The sequence below is a fragment of the Netta rufina genome (genome assembly GCF_964035555.1).
Source record: "Netta rufina genome assembly, chromosome: 10".
NCBI classification, from domain to species: Eukaryota; Metazoa; Chordata; class Aves; order Anseriformes; family Anatidae; genus Netta; species Netta rufina.
Genome location: NC_140133.1, coordinates 4,335,022 through 4,355,594, shown reverse-complemented (window position 1 = coordinate 4,355,594; position 20,573 = coordinate 4,335,022).

The window sequence follows — 20,573 nt, the reverse complement described above, 5'->3', positions numbered from 1 at the left end:
AAATGTGCACAGGAAGAACTCTATACGTGAGGTTTTTTTTAGAGTCTAGATGTCATAAGAGCTGACAACTTAAGCAACTGAATGCCTGAATTCATAAATGTTTGAATAAAAGTGGTGCAGGTTTCTCTAGTTGTCAACTTCAGTGAAGTTGTGTGTTATACCTAGGACTCTGTCTACAATAGGATTTTAAAATTAAAGCACCAGAGTAAAAACACAGGAAGAGGATGATGCCAATTCCTGGGTAAAGACCTTAACTGACTTTCCCAGGAATAATAACCATTTTGCTGTGCCCTGGTGACAGGGATGAGCTGAATGGCTCCTTGAGGGTCAGCAGGATGCTCTGTTGAAAAAATTAAGAAAACTGTCTTCTAACTGTAAATATACTTTTGAAAAAGATGTTACAGAGCCTGATAATAACTATTATTCTTTCAGAGGAAATTGCTCCTGCTACAAGTTGTACTTGATAGACATCAGTTATATGTAGGCAGGTTTACTGCTTGCTTATGTTGGAGTTCTTGGCACCTCTTCTTATGCTGTCCATGGAAGACAGGCCTGAAATGTACCAGCTTCATACCTGAATTCATCCCACGCTGATAGTGTGCAACAGATGAAGCGTGGTAACTTCAGCATGCTTTTTAGTGATGCTTCTGTAGGCACGTTATACGCAACCCCCATCAAAACATGCACACAAACAACACCACAACAACAAAAACAATTTTTGGTGGCAGTTTATTTTAGTAGTTTGAAAAAAATAAAATGACAACTATTGCAATATCCTGACTTCATTCATTTTCTACTTCATAGCTGAGACTCGCATACAGCCCAGGTTCCATGACCTGGAACATAGGAGGTGCTCCCAGCTGTGAACATGCTGCTCTGTATCATGTTAATGGTGATGGTGGTCTACTGCTCCAACATTGTCCACTCTGGTACTGGGGAAGCAACGTCTGTTGACTTCTCTTGGTATTCATGGAAAAAGGTGTCAGAGGAAGCCATTGGTAGTGCACGTGTATCAGTGCTACAAATCACCTGAGTTGTGCCGCATATTCTTCAGCACCATCTACTGGTGCTGTTTTTTGAATATTAATAAATATTTGAACACTTTTGTGAGGGCAATTTGTCTGCCTATATCTAAAACCTTAGGCTGCATCTGCAGTTTTCCTAAGCAAGACCAGGTTAGCAAAACTAAAACCTGTGCTTGTTACGTTACAAGCTAGAAATCTGACTTGAAAGGAAAGAAGACCCTGCATTTGTATTGCTCTTGCCAGTGAATTTCTTCCTATTCCAGAAATAACATCTCATTTTCACTTTGAGGAAGACATGAGGCCAACTATAAATAAGTAAAAACCTCAAACAATGTCAGATTTCAAGCAAAAGTCAATTTTCACCTTTGCAGATCCACAGGCAACTGGTAATGCAAGGGACCTCAGGAGGCCCTGTATGCCACTCTCTTCTTTCAGAATACAATTAATCTTCAGCGCTTTTCAGCCTGACTGTGAGGTCTCGAGCAAAACAAGCAAAGAGTTTCATGTAAGTCCTACTGTGATTAGGAGCTGAAGCCAGCTGTTTGTTGTAACACGTACAAGCTCTGCCAGGCTGCTGGTTGGTAGGTTTGCCTGCTGGGTGTCATAGCTGCATTACACGTTACTGCTACTTCCATAAAAGTCCAGCTCTAGCACTGATTGCAACACATGCTGGGGATTCAGCAATCCCCACTGTATTTATTCACTGTCTCATTCATCTTGTATCTGTTTTGCAATCTTTTTACTAAAAAATAACAATTGACATTACATTTCTGCACATAGAAAACAGTTGTGAGAGTTGCAGGTTGATATATCTAAAAGAGATTATTGGGCAGGCCAGTTATGACTTGTGTCCTCCCCCCCCGACCCCCCCCAGCACATTCTGATAATGCTATATATTGAAAGCAAATAAATATTTTCACTTTTCTAATCTGCCATTGACTCAGGTTTATCTCAATATGTTCTTTTAACTACAAGTGTCATCTGTCAACACATCAAGGGCTTTTTTGTTTGTTTGTTTGTGCTTACATAACAAGCTAATAAGTGAGGGTTTTTTCTAATGCTAATATAGGAGAACTTGTTAAACAAGGTGCAGAATTACACTGGCATTAAAACAAATATCAACTCTTCAAAAATTTTAAGAACAAGACTTCCAGCTATGACCTAAGTCTTTCCTGAAAAGATTGATTACCAATTAAACAACTTTACAGTGGCTTCCAAAATAAATTATGTAAAGTTAACAATTTGTTTTCAAGTTATACAAAGTGGCAGAGAAGCATAGGGGTTTCTATTCACATATTAGTTTGCATTTTGACTCTTAGTTTACCTCTACATTAGCAATCAGACTATTGTAAGTTTGAAGCCAGTAGCTGCCAGCTATTTTCAGGAGGGGCATTAGACCTCCTGTTACATGACCCAGGAGCTAGGATTTCCCTTGGCAGGGGCTGCATTCCCAGAGAAGTACCCGGTTGTGTTGGGCATCTTCAAAATGTGATTTCAGATATACATAGCAATGGAGATGCAACTGAACTCACTAATGTCCAGCAGCATGGTGATTTTAGCTGCCTGAAAGCAGTTTAGGACTTCCTAAATTTGTTCAAATAAGCAAGCATCATCTTTCAGAAAATTACCTACAGAATTCAATATAGATAATTAGAAGACAGATCATATAAACAGCATAATAGTGTACCTTTCATCCCATAATCTTTGTCCCTCCTGTGCTCATAGATAACTGACTAAATACAACCATAAATGACTAAAATCTTTTCAGAGAAAACCAGGATCTTTGTTCCTAGGGCTATTTCTTCCTTTTTTTTTCTCTTGTCACCAAAAAGAACTAAGCCAAGAATAATATTCTTATGAATTCCCAAACTTCTTGCTATGAATGTAATTCCTTCCATTACTACAAAGATAACAATCTATACTTGCTCTCCTACTGTCAGCAGTAAAGCTCACCTCTGAAGCATTGCAGCCTGCAGAGATAAAATTTTGCCATCTTGCTCCACAATCCATACTTTGTTTCTCCAAACAGGCATTGGCTTACTTGAAGAAGCTGCTTTTTCAAGTGTGTTCAGTGAAGATGTTGCATTTTCAAGTGTGTTCGCTTTGCTTTTGATTTTTTTTTTCCATGTAAATTATTTGTGACCTAAGAAAAACAACCAAACTAGCAGTCTTGTAGTAGCTTGCAGCTGCAGTTCCACCTAATGACATCTCGATCTTTCCTTTGCCACGCATATCCATGTGTTTAAGTTCTATAAAAACTGTTCCGTTCTGTCCTCTGACTTTGAGATTCCAGTTCGTAGGTTAATTCCACTGGTTCTTCTTGACGAGAGGGTCTTGCATTGATTGCATCTCCTAGCAGAGATTCGGCTTGACACTGAAATTCTGGGAGTAACATTTGGCAATGCATGCAGCATGAAAGGGAGTGGAAAGATCCAGCAGAGTTCAAAGAAAGAATAAAGCGGTTGCAAATCCTTCAAGTTCAGATTGGTCTGTCAGCTTCTGCTTGCTGTTTACTGTATGTTCTCTCTTCTTTTCCTATTTTGCTTTGTTTTTGATATAAAATCTGCACTACGTGCAGAAAATAATGCAGAGGTATTTATAGAGAAGATGCATTGATAAGAAGCTGATCAACAGTTGATGTCATCATTTCCTTCAGCTCTTACTTAAGCTTTACAAGTACACTACTCCAAATAAAACATGCTGTGGTGAAGTTCTCTCTGACATACCATCATAATGTTCTGTTGACTGTAACACAATGTGGAAATCATGAGAAAATCTGCAGGACAACATATAATCTTGGAGTTCTGGGGAAATGCTTTTTAACACCCAGTTGAAGGAATGTTTGTCATCTGTTTTACATGTGAAGAAACCAGAAGAAACTGAGTTAATATAAATGTTGTTCTTTCAAGTGGAGCACATGCATTAAATCTTGCCCTGGCATGACAAGGAACAGCATCTTCCAGCTGAAGTGGACATTGCTACATGTAGCCCAGCTGAGTTCAGTATGTGCTGTAAGGTATTCTTGTTCATTGAAAGTTTCTAGGGAGAAATAGAAAAATGCTAACTTTACAGATTGAGAACTAATACAAAGCAATGCTAAAAGCCTCCAGGGAGCATCTATCAAAGCCTGTAGCCTTGCTGGCTTTTTACTGTTTAGTGTTTTCTGCTATTGCTTTATGTAGGGTCTTCCACTTCCAATCTTTTTTTTCCTTTTTTTTTTTTTTTTTTCCCTTTACCATCAACATCCCAAGACAACTTCTACAAGGACCCTGATCCTTTTGTGGTTAGAACTCAGCTTTGTGCGTGTGTGTGTGTCACCAGTGTGTAGAAACAGATAGATGGAACAGCTTGCAATGGGGTGAGCTGTAGAGAAAGCTACTGAAATGAAAGAAGGTTTACCAGACTGCACAGTTCAGACTTTTTGTAGTGTTAACATGCCCTTAAGTTCAGTTGGCACATCTGTTAGTCTTCCAGTATTGTTCTAGTAAGTTCCTATGTACAACATTGAGGAACAAGTGATGCATGGTTTTGTATTTTTTGTTCATTTCAGGTTTTATTATATTATTGTTATTATTTATTTTTTAGGATTTATATTTAACTGAGTATTGGATTTTTGTTGTTATTTTCTGTGAGCTTTCTGGAAAAGTCAATGCTGCTACTTCAGGTGGTGAACTGTAGAAAATGGAGAAATATATGAGACAGCTTTGGTCTTGGTCTGGTAGGGTTCACTTCCAGATGACCCCGCCACAGTCGGAGCCAGCCAAGTGGAAGTGGTCACATACAGAGGGCTGTTGCTGCACAGTGTGGCTGGAGTACCAGCATTATCAGAGGCCTCTGCCGAGACTGGGCATGCTGGCAGCCCTTGAGCTTTAACCAGCACTGCCTGCCAACTGGGTTACCTGCCCAGAGTTGTAGAACACCACTTCACTTAAGTTGGAAAACCCTGTGTACAGACCATGTCAGATTAACGTCATGTCTGAGTACTTTATGGGACTTAAGATACTGTGAGACCTTCATGAGAAATAGTGGCCTGTGATCTGTCTGCTTTGGGGGAAGGAGTATGCAGTACCACTGCCTTCGAGGCACTCCAGGCTACTGAAGTTTGTAGGTCATAACCTTTGCTGTGCAGTGGGCATTACCTATTTGTAACCCATACTAGGGTCAGGAAGTAAAACCTAATCATTTGGTAGGCACCAACTTTCTCACTGGAGTCAGAAGATGGGTTAGAGTGAGTTATGACTGTTTTCAGTAATAGAAATCTCCACCCCTTCCACAGAGGGAAAAAATAAGACAACTGCTCTTGCACTTGCCACCCCAATATTTCTTAAAGGAGAAAGCAATTACTGTGAAGTGAATGGAATCCTAGGCTCTCTTCCCCCCACCTGTGTGCAACTATAACCAAAATAACTGCAAGTAAAATAATTAGCTGCTGGTGTACTGGAGGTTGTTGGGTGCCAACTCCAAAGTTCTGCCAGAGCCAATGCCAAACTTTTTGTTTATTTATTTTCTTTTTTTTTTTTTTATAAAGAAATATTTGTGTGAATTTTAAACTGAACCTCTGAAACAATTAAGTAGAACTGAACAAGTTCATAAAACAAAGACTAATGACAAGTCCCCCACGCTGCTTGGCTGTGTGCCCCCATTGATTGACTCGTAGAATGTTACAGGTGTTAAGTTGGTATTTTTCATTAGTTGCGATGAAATATGAGAATCTCTTACCATACCCTCTGTTCAGTTCTGCCTTATTCTTGTAAGCAAAGCTACTCAGTCATTACAAGAAATCATTATTTATTTGTGAGTAGGAAAGAATCGAGGTTACTCCACAAATTCTAGTCCTCCCATAGTAGCTGAATTCCTTTCACCATTCACCTTTTCACTATATATTATTTAAGTTTTCTTAACCATAGAGGAAAGGCTAAATGTGTAAATAATACCCTTGTAGGCAAAGGGGAAATACCAGGTTTGTTTACAACAAAAGTTTTTCCTTAATTACTTTTCACTCTGTTTTTCTTCCATGTGTGAATCAACTGTAGATTGTATGCAAGTACCAGTTAAAAGATTAGGTTTTAGCAAAGCATGTTCTAGTGTCCACCTTAAATTTTATTTAGAATAACTTGAAACAATGCTGTGGATATAACCCTGAAGGCAACTACATGTGAAGTCATTTATCACCAAAAAAAATGTGAGGAATGCTGAAAATAAAGTTAACGTTCATAGTCATATTTTCATTTTTTAACCTGTAGTGCTAGAAGGCATTTTTCTTCATTCTCTAAGCATTTTCCTTCCTTTTCATTCTTTTTGTTTGATACCAAAACTCTTCTTGTATCAAAAAATAAAATAGATCTTATTTCTTAAAAAGTAAGAAGTGTGTAAATGTAAGAATAAAACCATCTATCTTCCCTTTTCCCCTCACCTGCCCCTAGCCAGAGGTTTTGTTGCTGCCTTGTGACACATCAAAAGTAAGCATGTCCGCAAAAATTGTCAGAGCACAGCCTGCTCCTGTTACTTGTCACAGCATAAATGCAGATTGGGGTGTGTGTCTGCAGTTGCAGTAGTCCAACGCAGAGAGGTGATGGGACAGTAGCATACCTTTAGTCTACATACATGATAGCAGTTCTGCTTTGCAGCTGGCAGCTAGCTCAGCAGTCTGTAGGGTTTGTGCTATTCTGTTTATTAGCTCAAAAAATGGGAGAGCTCCCCAGGGCAAAGAGGGTATTTTTTGTTGGTGGTAGGTTTTTTTGTTTTATTTCAATTTTTTTGTTGTTGTTTGCTTTAATGTGATTCTGCTTACAAGAATTGCTGCTGTTAAGTGGCTAATTGTTAATATTCACTTACTCTGAGTGTGTGCACATGTCTAGTTGTGCATCCTAGCTTATCAGCAAGACTCTTCCTTTCCTTTTAATCTCCTAAATCCACTCCAAGATGGATGGAGGAGAAGTACATTCTAGTCTGCTTGGTGTATATATAGTTGCCAAGTATGTTCTGAACCGTGTATAAATAGCATGAGTGTAAGTAAAATCAGCGGTAGGAGGAGGCATAATATCAAGCTGAGTGGAACATGAAGGACAGGAGCTTGGGGAGGGGGGGGGCACTGAAACCTTGTGAAACTGCAGTGATTTGATTTGGAATGAGTATGAGCAGTAACCACAGGCACCAAGCTGCTTTTTAGGAGCAGTGGCTCTTCCAGGTGGACATGCAGTGTTACAGTGAAGCTTGCTGTGTGCTCTCCTTGCTGCGAGGCTGGCGCAGAAAGACACTGCAGCCTGGGGCTGTGTTGCAGTGGCTGAAGAATAGAAAATTGGTTGTGCAGCCATGAAGGCAGAATTACAAATCAGAAAGCCTCAGGACTGAGATTCCGTAGGAGCAGAGTTTAATTACAACAAGCTCTCTCAAGCATTACTACACAACTTGTAGTGATACGCACAATATTAATATATGCTAACAGGCTGCTATACAAGTTGTTCTACCATTTGGCAATACAATTTTAGAAACCTTTTTTACTGACTGAGCTCTCTCTTCAGGAGCCAGCTGAGGAGAACTTCATGTGGCTCAGAGGGCTTGCTGAGCCACCTGTGATGGCATCTTGTCTGTGACTATGGCTTTTAATCTTTATGATAATAGAGCTTGTTAACAAGAGACACTGAAAAACTGTTCAGTTGTTTCAGGATTACTAGGTATGTCTGAAGAGTGCAAAGCAGTAGCTGAAAAACTGGTGGCTTATAGAAAGCTTGAACTGACTGTGTTCCAAGTCAAACACAATAAGCAGTAAACCCAATGGAATGTGAAAGAAAATTCATACCTTGGTGAACCATAAACAGAATCACTGATGATAAAATTTAATCAAAACGTAACATTGCCTTCGGGATTCAGATCCAGTGTCTTTTGATGATTAGCAGGATTATCAAATGTAGATGCTCTGTTGAATACCATAATGTTGTAATGTTGCACTCTATGGAACATCAATGCCAGAAATAATTTAACACCTGCACATAAATCATTTTGCAATTATCTTTTGGGAATTATTTTATCTTAATCTTTTTATTTTGTTCCAAATAAAATTAGAGAGGAACACTGAAAGATGACACTAGGTGAAACAGAGGAAGGATAGGAGCACTGTCAGGTTATATAAACTAAGCTAAATGTCTGTTTTCCATTATTTAATTTTTAGATTGACATGCAGCTTTGGCTAAGGATTGTGAAACAGAATTGGTTTGTGTGTATGTGAATAGAGTTAATTAAATTAAACTTTTAGCAACAGCAATATTGAAAATCTATGTTCTGCACACTTTAGCATTAAGAACAGGGATATTAAGGTTGGAAAACCTTGAGCCTGTTGATCCTCCTTTCCCTAAAGCAAAACAGCCATTTAATTTTGGGACTTAGAAAATTATCAGACAGAAGTTACAAAAAACTATTCTCTGATCAGGGAACAGAAAAGAGACAAACTTAATTCTTCATAACACTAAGAGGAGCTGGGAGTATAAACCCCCGTGCAATAAGAGAAGGATCACCGCCCCGGGTAACCTTTCAAAGCGGTGCTGAGTGAGGCATTGATGTTAATGGAAACTGTGTGGCTAAATCCCCTACCCAGTGCTTTGAAAGCCTAACCCCCCAATTTAAGAAGCACATAATGATGGACCATATTTATAGAACTATATAGGATAGAAATAAATTATTACATTTCAGTGAACTTTTTTTTTTTTGAGCAGCTTTGTTTCAGCAGGATTTTGAAAGCTAATTCTTCTAACCTTATCACAAATAACTATCCATTTTCTACTCTGAATAATTATTTTGTAGTAAAATCTATAAGTGCTTAATAATCACATTAATGGTAAGAAAGTAAACTGCAAAATTGACAGTATAGGTAGATTTCATTTTATATTATGCCACAAAAGCGACAAAATGCCTCACCTGGAAAGTGTCAATAAATAGCAGGCCAAACCTCACCCAACATATTTTCATGCAGGCTTGTACCACAACATTAAATGCCAGCAACCAGCTTTTATATTGATTACAAATTCCCTGTAATGTTCTGCACCTATATTTCATAGCAAGTGCTTCTGTGTAGTGCAGGAGGGAGCGTACAGGCTGCACATAGTGTACCTGGTCACCTTCCTGTTTGTGAGAAGGAGGTAAAACTTGAATGAATTTAATTACACTTGGTGACTAGCATACTTCTAAAAGAAAAAAATTAGATTTCTCTAGTCTATTTACTATTACATATAGCCTATTTAATAATTTTCAAACTTTGCCATTCCAGGCAAAGTTAAATTAGCTGTGTAATTTAATTTTTAATAAAAATTAGCTGTGTAAATTGTGAGAACTGTGAGCTCTCACAATTAAATGTCTTTTCTGGAGGTAAGGAGGCTGCTCCTAGGTGGCTAGCACAGCCTTTATCTTAGCGTTGTGTTTTCTGTTGTAGAACTTTGACCAAACTTACAAATTTTCAAAGGTGAAAGTAACTAAGCATTTTTTTGTGCCATTTAGCAGATTATTGTATTATTTTTTTCTTCCTAGAATATTTCCATCAAAGTGTCTGAGTCTTGTCTGGGAAGATGAGAAACATGAGCTACACAGTGGAGTGAAAATTAAAAAAAAAAAAAAAAAAAAAAAAAAAGATTCTAGTGCTTTGTTTTAGTTTTTGTTTATTTAAATACGGTTTTCTACTGTTTAATCATACATTTGCACAGGAAAGGTGATTTACAAATCTTGGCATATTTTACCTTGATTATTAAATCAAAAGATCTTAAGTAATAATCCCTTTATCTAAGTCTTTCAGTAATTATTGCATAGTGTTTTCTTTTCATATAGGCTATTCTCAGAAGTCTGAAGAAATATTAAAATCCTCTTTTCTTTTCTTTTCTTTTTTTTTTTTTGGTAGCCATATGGCACTTATGGCAATTTCAGCACTACATAACGTCATTTCTTCTCGAGGGCCTGTTGTTGTCCTGTGCTGGATATGTGCTGAAGTATTCAGCATGTTTATGTTCATCAGCTCAGTTCTGTGCAGGTTTTAGCTGCTTTCCTTTGGAACAGTTGCTTTCAACTTGTATTGAGATACAAAAGCTAATGCTTCTGTGTCTTCAGACTTAGAGAAGGGTTTTGGTGTTTTAAAACTGACTTCTTCAGCTGGTCTACTGAATATCATTTTATCTCCCACAAATGTTGTTTTGCTTGCTCTTTTAAGTAGCTAGTCAATGTATTATGCGATGAAACACAAAAATTCAACAAAAAAATCAAAAGTGGGGGAGAATAAATAAATAAATAAGAAGTATCCCTTAAAAATAAAATAAATGAATAAATAAATAAAACCAACAATAAATAAATTACATGATAATAAAGTAAAAATTGACAGAGCAGACTGAACAACCAATAATCAGCCTGTTAGTTGCTTCACAGTGATTCTCTCTACATCCCTTAGAGGAAGGGAAGACTGCAGATTAAGGAATCTAATGAGTGCTTCTCCTGAACACTGGACAACTTCAAGGGTTAGATCCCTTAGCTGTCATCCTCTTGAGGTTTTAACCTCTCTCTTTCTTTCTTTCTTTCTTTCTTTCTTTCTTTCTTTCTTTCTTTCTTTCTTTCTTTCTTTCTTTCTTTCTTTCTTTCTTTCTTTCTAATAGTTATGGGTGTTCTATGTCATCTTAGAAAATCATCAGGATAATTTGTAGAGAAGGTATTGATCTCAAGCCTCATGGAGCTTGAAGTATGTTTTCTTCTGCAAGTGCCATCCTTAAGTTCTCTGACAAGGAAATACACAAGTATGGAAGATAGTGGTTTAAAACATGAGTTGTGCAACAGTCTACAGGTTGTTCCCAAGTTAAGGTAGTGCGTTGGCCTTTGGTCATTCTCAGAACTGCATGCATGTGGTCTGTGTTGTACTCTGGCTTTTCCAGCCTGCTGAACTATTACTCTTCAGTTACAGATTTTAAAATTAAGTGTGTAATGTCAGCCTAACACTTACTAACATAGCTTATGCAAATCTCTCATCATTGGTGGAAAGATTATGCTGTATTCCATATAAACTAAGAGCAGAGAAAAGCCTTTTTAATTTGAAATGGACATTAAACTAAAGAACACTGAATATGCTGAATATACTCTATACCAGAGTTCTTCACAGCATTGACTATGATATTACTTCACATTTTTCTATATCTCTTTAGGATTTTATTTCATAGAATCATAGAATCATTAAGGTTGGAAAAGACCTTCAAAGATCATCTGGTCCAACCATATTTCTTTGTTACTGGATTTCTAGCATAGGTTCATTGTCAGGATTTTGTTTCCCTGCTATCACTTAACATTTTCAATAAACTTTAGAGGCACAGCAGCATGGAAAATTTGTGATTTAAGTTTGAAGGAGTCTGCCTGACCTCTGAAACATCTTTGAACAGTACTTGAGGGAGCCAGCAAAGGGAGTTAAGAACAGAACTGGAATTCCCTGAATTCCTCTCATTTGCCACTTCCTCAGGTTAGTCGCTTTCAATGTACATTTTCTCCAAGTGTTTGCTTGACTTCTGTTTTAAGTACACTATATAGGGCTCTGACAAGGGGTTCTGGCAATTTTGCGTTGCAGCATAAGGCTATGCCAACCCCACCATGCCAGTGCCCAGTCCTCTACCCCTTCAGTTCACAGTGACTTGGCTTGCTTGAATGGATGACATGGTAAACCTAGTTTTAAAATGCCAGAAGAAACTGTAACGTTTGAGGCGGTAATACTTGTTCTGTTAATTATGGCATGTCAATAGTCAGTTTTGATGACTGGGTGGTAACAAATAACTAAGGGATTCTCTTCAGCTGGCAGTTTGAATACAGAATTGTAGACTTGATTCAAGTTTCCTGTTGTTCAGACACTTCTCATGATGACTTGCAGCTAGAACCATGTGTGCTCCACCCTCTGGAAGGAAATTAAAAGCTGGGACAGTAGAGGGGGAAGAAAGAAAAAAAAAAAAAAAAAAAAAGATGCACAGAACTCTTCTTTCTTTACTATAAAGTGAAAGTTTAAGATTTAAAGCAAATTTTGAAAATTATCTAATTACTGGTCTGTAAAGTAGTCACAGTGCACAGCTGAATTATGAGATCCTCTGTAAGTGATGATGTAGTTCCATTTAGCCATTGAAGGTGGTATTTGCATTTTTATTAACTTGTTTTTTTTTTGTTTTTTTTTTGTAGGTTATTAGAACAAAGTAAATTATACAGAAAGACCATTTAAAACTGTGACTACATTGCTTCTGCTTTTATGCAGTTTTTGAAAGAAGTTCTAGTTAAATAATGTCTAAATTAGTTGCCAGGGCTCCAGACAAATAAGTAATTTTCTTTGGTTTGGGCTAGTATGTGCCTGTATTATTGCTTAATTATTTTTCCTATTAATTAGCAGGCATACTCAAATTGAAATAATATGAAAAAATAAATTTGAGTTGTGTCTTGCAAGATTTCAACAGCCATTTAGACTTAGTTATCAGTTTTAGAGTTTGGTTGATACTGGTAGGATCTTCACGTACTCTGAGAGGTTTCAGATGCCTTGAAGTTTATTTGAAATGCTAAGTTGTCCCTTTAAAACTTTTAATGGAAATGGTATTCTTGTTGCTGGTGAGCTACAGTGTCTTTGATTGAAATCAGCAGATAGAGACACTGGGACTGCCATTTAGGAGGTTTGCTATTCAAAGCTGGATATATCAGTGTGCTTCCAATTGCTGCAGTACTTTTGACACTAATATTAAAGATCAGAGTTGGGGGAAATTTCTCAGCACTTAGATTTCATTGACTATGATATACAAATCATTTGATAGAAGGAAACAAAAGCATAGGAGGATCTTTTAGAACTGTTCTTGGAGAATACTTGCTGAACAGAAGCATTCAGGAAGAGAAGTCACCAGCCAAATCAAAAGCAGAACTCTGTATTTATGTGTGTGCATGTGTGTGTGTCCATGTGATGCCTTTCTATTCAGCCAGCTGTTTGTGGTCAATTTGCATACCTCGGGTATATAAAACGCAACAGTTTGTTCTTGCTCCACTTTCTGCAATGTGACAGAAGGCATCAGGGCTCCTCTTGAAATACCAGCCCTTCAGAGTGATGTGCTTGGGCACCTCTGGAGTGTGTTTATACTGATTTGGCAAGTATGTGAGGCAGCAGTGAGGCAGTGAAGAGCTCTACGAAGAGCTAACAAGTTGTACAGAGGGGAGATGGGGTGACCTTACCTCATAGTTCATCTGTGTACCACACTGAACACTGAGTTGTCTTTTCAGACTTCCTAGAAAACAGTATGACTTTTTTTTCAGAAACCTGCTGGGGGTCTACCAGGTAGCGGAGACTTGTTTTGTGGCCAGTACTCTGCCTCCTGAGACAAGCATCCAAAAACAAAGAAACTATGAATACCACTATCTGCACTATGGTTTTCATTTGCATTCTGTTTGAGGAAAGTGAGTACGCTGAGAGCCACAGACAGATATAGACAGTAAATATAATTTATTAAATTCTCAAATCATTAAAATTAAAGACATTTTTAGTTTCCAACTTAAGGAAGTAAAGTAAATGTAAGAAAGTAAATGTAAGGAAGTAAAGTAATGTAAGTAAAATGTGTGTAAAACATCTTTGTGTTTATTCTAGAGTGAAGTGTTGCCTCACTTGACTCCATAAAAATGCACTCCTTGAAACAGAAAGCTAAACTGAACTGGTTTCATTTATTGCATCTGTGACAGTGTATTGCATTTCTCTCTCTCTTCCTCTGTCTCTTTCTTTTTTCTTAGGAGAAAATAGAAGGAAAAGTCTTGATTACAGGTTAAATAGCGTGTATCCTCCGACTGTTGCACCAAATTGTTTCTTATGTGCTTAATGCACTTACTTTGAATCCAAAGCCTGAAGGTTTAACTTTGGATGCCTTGAAATGAAAGCACACTTCTATGATGAAGAAGGCATTTGCCTTCAGGTTGGGAAAAACTTAAGCTAACGTCATCTCAGTGTGATTAGAGCTCATGTGTACTACTGACCTAGGGGCATGCATCAACAGGCAAGAGTCAGCAAAGACAATAAATTCATTCTCTTGCTTTGGAGAATGTAGTTATAACAAGGTGAAAATCCCTCCAACAAGAGTATGTATGTGCATAGTAAAGGTCATAATTATTAAGAACCCAAAGGATAAAAAAAATGGGAGTGCCATTGAAGTACTTATAGTATTTAGAGTGTGTGCATTGATATAAAAATAAATTATTTTGAATAAACACAAAATTAAAGGTCAGTCCAAGGAGTAAGGCTCTTTTTAAGGATATTATATGGTGCTTATAGGCAGAGTTTGGACTTTGAGTAACTGGGATAAGTCTGGAAAACCTGTTTTTTTCAACTGCAAAACCTAGATCCTTGTGCTTATTCTTAAAGTACAGGGCATGCCTGTCAGTGCAGACTTCATCAGTTTTCCAAAGAAGGACCATCTTTTTGTTTTGTGGTTGTGTGGTGGTTACACCTTGGCTGTCTACCTGGCCAGGCTAACTAGCAAAGTAACAACATTGTGCTATCTTCACGGTAGACCTGAATCATTATTTTCCTGATTACGCTATCATACTGAAAACACATCTTCGTACAACCTGGATATACTTTCCTGATCTTTTCCCTTTTCCTCCTTCCCACACTTCTCAGTAGTTTTTTGCAGGCATCAGACAAGCTGGAGGGGGATGAGAAGTCATCTGCTCTCTGCTAGTGGGGTGAAGGCCATTTGTTGACCTCAAACATTGAGTGTACTAGCTACAACGACTAGCTAGGTCTCAGAAATACTGCCCTTCCTACAGAAACTTGCACTCGTTTTCCTGTGTCATAGGTAGGCGTAAGTTGGCTGATTTCCTTTCTGTGTGCGTAAGATGCCTGTAGTTCTCTGTCAGAAATGATGCAGTGACACACATTTGTTTCCGCAGGGAAGTTTCAAAAGGGTTTTGCTAGCAGCCAAGTAACAGGGAAAATTTAAGGGTTCAGGGGGGCAAAGGAAGAGCCTGGTGCTCCAGTGAAGTTGAGGCTCCTGCATGCTCCCGATGCCCGCTCAAAAGCCAGTGCAGAGCTAGTGTAACCCATAGCAGTGTTGTCTTCTCACAGTAGCCAGCGCAGGGCCTGGTGGGAGGTGTCAGCGGGTTCAGCGGGACCTTTTCTCTCTGTAACGCAGGCTTCTCCTGCTTTCACAAATTTGGCAATTAACAGGCCTCACGTCTGCAAGGCCCCAGGCTGCCTCTCTTGGCAGCGCTCTCGCCCATCGGTTACTTGAAGGGAGCCCCACGTCTCCCAGCTTGTCTCCTGCAAGCTGCCTCCAACCAGGAACCGCGAGGTTCGTCCCTGGCCAAACAGCATTTAATCTCTTCAGGCTCTTTTGAGGGTGTGGTGTGATATGAACTCCTTAAGTCATTATACCAAATGCTTTTAGAGTATGTTTTAGGATTGAGAAGTGCTATTCAGAAAGAATGCAATTATCTTTGTTGCAACTAAGGAATGACTGCATGTTCCGTGTATAAGTACACTGACAGATCCACATAATGCCTTCAACACATGTATGCCTTTATGCTCAGCGTTTGAACCCGGCCTTTTTACTTCAGGTGACTCTATAAATGAGAACATACATTTTCTAAATTCTAAAACCTCTTAAACACAATTTAAGGATCTCGTGTCACCAACTTTTTGAATAAGAAAAAACATCTTTTTGATCTTTTGTTTAGAAGCTCAGATGGCTTTCTTACCAGAAAAATAATGGAGATTTAAAAGTGATATATATCCCTACCTTTCAATAAATTGGAATATGCCAGCCTCCAAGTACATTTGTGCAAAGCCAATAAGGATGGTAGTCCAATGGGTTTTATTGTAAAATGAATACCTCCTCAGTTTGTTCTTTGTGTATGGAAAACCAACAGCAGAGCTGTAAGAGTGGCAGCCTGTATAGTGAAGGAATGATGGCTCAGCAGAGAAAATCATAAGATGCAACAAATGAGAGCAATGATATTGATCCTTTCTAATCTAGTCTTAAAATTTCCCAAACAAGTGACCGTTTGAGGCCTGAAACCCTTTTAAACTATTGTATAGGGTGCTGTAGCAATATTGCCTTAGTGAATTTCCACTTAAAATGTCTTCATACACTTCATTTCTTAGAGCATTGGTAAGATATTGTGCTGTGTTTTGGTCCCAGCTAGCTGTCCTTATTAGCATAACCTTATTAGCACTGCTGGCCATGAACTAACCGTGAGTCAGGTGAGAGGCCAGCCTGACAGCCCCTTCCTCGGCAGGCTCCCCTGCATGCATCAGCAGAAGCAGAGGTGGGAACGACTGAGGCACTGAGGCACCTCTGTGGAGAAGCCACCTGAAGTCTGGTTGGTCAGGTGCCCCCCCAGGCCCTGGGCTTTGCTGCACAGCATCAGTCTGTGGGCATGGGGGTCTCCAGGGACCTCACCAAGCTGTTTTCAAAGGGGAACCAGGAATGCCAACTGGGTACCTACAGATACGTTCCCTGGGTTAAAGCTGAGATTATCCACACACACTTGCACTTGTGGATTGCCTGGTTAGTGTTTACAAAGACTTAAATGAGCTGAAGGAAAATGCAACAGTAGCTGTGCAGTCCCCCAGTCAGTGGTAGTCTTGGGTTTAATTTCCTTGGCTAGTAGATAAATATATTGCACTCTGGACACTTTTGCCATACAAGGTGTCTCATCTGTCTTGGTCTTGCTTAGCAGGGCCATATGCTGCGCTCTGTTCCCTCGTGTGCTACACCAGAAAGTGTTGCTTTTTACATCTCTAGATCAGTGCTGTGTATGTAGTTAGCTGGGAGAGCATCTGCCAAGCTACAGAGCTCTTCAAATGTCAGCTGGCTTCTTATCTAGCTCGGCTTTGGACATGCTTGCTCCCAGGATATATTAGTTTTTAAAGTCAGATTTTTGCCATCTGTTTGAGGTTCTATCCTTTGGAATTCCTGAACATTTTCCAAAAATGTCAACCCCACCCCAGTCAGACCTATCTTATAGGCTCCTTGCTCCATAAGGGGTTGCTAAGCCCTGTCAGGAGTGGATTTTGTTTCTTCTGCATTTTCTATGAGACTACTCCTGTGATAGCCAGTTCCACAAGACAGTGGTTTCTTGAACCTTCTAACCGATGTAGCTAGGCTTGTTGTCACTGCACATGTTTAATTCTGTAGATAGAGCAATCATTTTCTAGGAGGTGCAATAGCCTAAGATCATATTAAATGCCCGTCTTTGAAAGATGCCTAACCTCTTGCTAAAGGAGACCATTTCAAATGGTCTGGCATACTGGTGTAGAGCTCTTTCAGAAATTCCTCACATCCATAACTTACCTAAGAGTCCTCAGCACACTCCCTATTATTTTTCCTTTAGTTTCATTGCTGCTTGGAGCTCCCTTGCCCTGGAGCTGTTGCTGCCCCTGTGTGATGCAGCAGTGTGCTGCAGCAAAGGCTGCCCCTGCTGAAGGGCCACAGTTCCTGGAAGTGACTCTGGTGCAGGGCTCAGAAATAATGAATGTCAGTCTACAGACTGTAATGTCTGCACGAAAATAAACCCCGTAAATATAGACACTTTCTATCACCCTTAACCAGTGCAAGTGCATTAGATCAAGCCTGAGATGCAAACCCCCTTGAAACAAAGTGACATCTTGTGTGTTTCTTCAGGGTTTTTATTTGAGTACAGGGAAGATTAATAGCATGCCTCTGTGTCTGTCTCTGAGGGTTAGGGTCTGTCAATGAGCTGAAGGAATAAATGGTAGAGCTGTGGACAGAAGGTGCATTTTGGTGGCCTATTCCTGCTTCTACTCAGATAGCCCCATGTGCTCGGACATGGGACTGTCGTTGATGATTCTGCCAACCTTTGACATTGTGTTTCTTGTCATGGAGAGAATTATGCTCTGCCCCCATCTTAGCCAAATACAAAAAATTGCCAGCAGGTGGCATGCAAAGGGTGCTATTTCTGATGGCTTTTTGCTTTGGTGGGGTTTTCCCTTAAAAATAAAATAAAATAGAAATGGGAGCTCAAAAGATGGTAACGTGAAAATGTCCACTGCTGAAGCATTGATAAGAAGAACAGACCCTCCTTACTTCTCCCTCTGAAGAAGTGTTACAAAACACATTCCCATTTGAGGAACCCATCGCAGAGCTCTGGAGCCAGCGTCTCTCTGCCTGGAGGAGCTGGAGATGCAGCGTGCTGTCGGGGCGCTGGCCCTTGCCTTTCGGTGCTGTGCTATTGACAGCAGCGCTCGACTTCTGCATGACGGCTGGCAAGAATGACAGAAAATACAAGGCACTTTGTTTTGCGGTGCCACTCTGAATTTTTCTGTGACAACAGGTCAACAGGCTGGCCTACTGCCATTGGGAAAACTAGGTTTGGATGAAAGAAATAGTATTTTTTGTTTGTAGCCTTATTACAAATGTCTGGGTTTAAGAAACTTCTGCTTCTCCCACATTAACGCTCTAGACAAATCTTGAACTACCTTTGTGGCAGGCCCTAACAAACGCTGTCACTTTGACCTAATCCACTTTTCTGCACAGCTGTGCTAAAGTCACCTTTAGTTTTATCACATTTTAATGCAAACAAGGCCGGAAGGGTGCTTGTTTGGATTGAAGAAGCTGTGACAATTCATCTGAATGGGAACTTCAGTAACTGGGAAGAAAAATGTGACAGGGAGCTTTATCACTGCATTGTACACAACAATCTGAAAATTATTGCTTCTTTAGGGGCCTATTCTCTCCTTGAGGCCTAGCACAGTCTATGCTAAGCAGCTAGACAGAACTGTGAATAGTTTGCCAGTCCTAAAGACAGATTTTAATTCTATTGTTTGTGGGTATCCCTGACTTTCCTAAGAGGATTCAAAGACTGCAGAACAAGGCAGCCAACATAAGACTTTGGCTGATCTTTAAAATTCAAATAGAAAATAACTCTTTCCTCAGCACTCCAAAACTGGTCAGACTCCAATGATGTTTGCTTTCAAAATTTGTTGAGTTTACTCAAAACTAAGTGAACTTGCAAAATGTGCTTTGATAAGTTGGTTTTAAAAAGTCTGCTTAAACACTAATTTCCTATAACAGTGTGACTATAGTGGGCAGGAAAGATATTTATTTTTAAAATGTGGAAATTAGCATAGTAAGAGGAGCATTTTAGAAATTATATATATGAACATTTACCAAATATGGGCAAATATTTATACAGTCACAGGTCATGTTTGTACAATTTTTTTATACTTCAGTTAAATTCCAGGGGAAACAGGACAAGTGTTTTATCTCAGACTTGGGTAAAGCTACTGCAAACTGCATATTCAGAGTATTTGCAGAACAGAATTGAATGAATCCTCCTTGAGACTACAGAGTAAAACCTTAGGTAGAGGGGGAAATACAGGATTTGATCTCCTAGGAGACAGCAAACTGCAGCTCAGTGGGATCAGCACAGGGCTGCCTGCCTGCCTGACTCTGCTGTCTCATGGCTGTGAGTTGAATTGGCAAAGAAGTGTGCAATGGGAAGAGCCTGCTGCCTCTTACAGCAGCAAAAAGCCTCTCCAGGAACTTGCACACCTGCCTGGCTGCTGGAAAATATCAAGTGAAACTCATTCAGGAGCTGGACATCTTCCATTCAGGGTGAAATCTTACCCAGATATGAAAATAGCACTTTGGCACAAATATTAGCAATATACTTGTACTTACCTACTGCTAACCTCTTGCAGCTGGAACAAATTCAGGAAGAGTGCAGACAAATATATGCATAGTTGAAAAAAGCCTTCCTCTTAATTCAAGCACAAACAGTTAAACATGGATCCAAGGACCAAGCCACCCATCGTCCCCTGACAACTTGGCACCTGCTGTGGCAAAGACCACTGAAGGATGGGATTTGTGCACAGCCTGCTCCCTCTTTCCCTTGGTTCATAAGACTGCAAAGCATGGTGAATAATGACAGCATGAAAAATCAGAAGTCATCTGGGAAATTCTCCTGTCAAACAGAAAGGATGTCAGCTGCCCAAGTCACTTTTAGTGACCATACCTGCTTGAGAACAAATAGCTGTTAGATTCAGTCTCTTGAACCTGCGGTGTGTGCAGTGGCTGGAAAATACTTCATTGTGAAAAGTGGCTTTTATGTCTTCTTTCTTTTGAAGGGAATATATATTTTGAGCTTTTATAGTCCTAAATAATAACAGCAATTTAGAGCAGAGTAAATCCCTGGTTATTTTGGGAAACCATGTGTTCTCTGGAACACACAAGACAGTGAGTTGGTACCAAAGACCTTGGAGGAAGCTCTCATTAGGAACAACAGTGAAACCCAAGAGCTGTTTTTCTGACAGAAACCTGTGCCTTTTATCACCTGGACCTGAGGAGGCAGCTGGATGTTGCCGGAGAGGCCGCTAAAGCAAGAGCAGCTGCAGAAGGCATGGGCAGCCCGGCTGGTGGTGGACAGCTCCTCGGCGGGCCTGCAGACAGATCCTGTCCCCTACCCAGCAGCGCCTCAGGAGGGGCCAAGATCACCACGCTGCCACCCAAGCTCTGGCCAGCACCTCAGCTGGAGCAAATCTGATCAGTTTTATCAGTATCTAGCCAGTTTCAT